Raw genomic sequence first — 1,283 nt, 5'->3', positions numbered from 1 at the left:
GAGAGAGAGTCCCCCCCGATTTCTTTACTCGCTCTATAGACTTGAATTCTTGAAGAAAATCAGTGAATCTCACAAACATATGCTGGCTCAAAACTCGAGTGAAGAGAAACCTCATCACTGAGCTAGCCGGGTCACACTCGAGAAGATCGAGTCACTGAGGTAATAAACCTACAGGAAGAACTCTCCTGTTCAACTCACAAGAGAGTCTGTGTTGTTCCTCTCGCTGTTCCCAATAGAGCGACACTGGTGCAGCTTAAGGCTGTGTCCTCTTGTTCTGTCAGTGGTTGCCTGGGAGAAGAAACTGACTCCCACCTGACTACAGCCAGGTAGTTGTAGAGAGTGATAAGGTCTCCCCTGAGCTTCCTTTTTTCCAGGCTAAACAACCCCAGCTCCCTCAGCTGTTCTTCACAGGGCTTGTATTCCAAGCTCTTCATCAGCCTTGTTGCCCTTCTCTGGACATGTTCAAGCATCTCAACATCCTTCGTAAATTGAGGGGCCCAGAACTGGACACAGCACTCAATGTGCAGATGTTCAGTTGGCTGTCAAGCAGTATCCCCAGGTCACTTTCTACCTAGCCACTGTCCAGCCACACTGTCCCCAGCCTGTAGCACTGCAGGGGATTGCTGTGGCCAAAGTGTAAGGCTTGTCACTTGGTCTTGTTAAACTTCATGCTGTTGGACTTGGTGCATTGATCCAGCCTGTCCAAGTGCCTTTGCAGTGCCCTCCTACCTTCCAGCAGATTGACACATGCTCCCAGCTTGGTTAGTCACCTACAAGAACAAGGACTGGTGATCTGAAAACATTGTCCAGCTGCTTGTAGAATAAGTTATCTACCTCTTCATCCTGGTTGGGTGACCTGTAACAGACTGCCAGTAGGATGTCAGGCGTGTTGGCCTTCCCCTGATTCTTTGCCCTGGCCCCAGACTGCCTTTTGGCTCTCCTGTCCTCACTGGCTCTTGCTTGCCCTCGCATCTGTCCTACCTCCCTGTGTCCCTGTCTGAGCCACCTGCATCCAACCCTGCCTACCTCTGAGCCAGCTCACTGCTCACTGCTCAGTGATCCTCACTGGGACCCTGTCCAGGCTCCTGGACCCCCTGCCCAACCACCTCTCACCTCGTGTCCAGTCGCCTGTCAAGCAGCATGCACGCTCTCCCACATCCTGGAGGTCAATGGCACTCCCCAACCTCCAGTGGTATCTTTTTCTCTCTGTCTCCTCTCTCTCACTCTCTCTCACTTACTCTCTGTCTTCCCCCCACCCCATTCCTTTCCCTTTTTTCTTCCTC

Source organism: Cyanistes caeruleus, chromosome Z, assembly GCF_971803275.1.
Source record: "Cyanistes caeruleus chromosome Z, bCyaCae1.hap1.1, whole genome shotgun sequence".
In the NCBI taxonomy this organism is placed as follows: Eukaryota; Metazoa; Chordata; class Aves; order Passeriformes; family Paridae; genus Cyanistes; species Cyanistes caeruleus.
The sequence above is the reverse complement of the archived record's forward strand: the minus strand, read 5'-3'. Positions refer to the sequence as shown.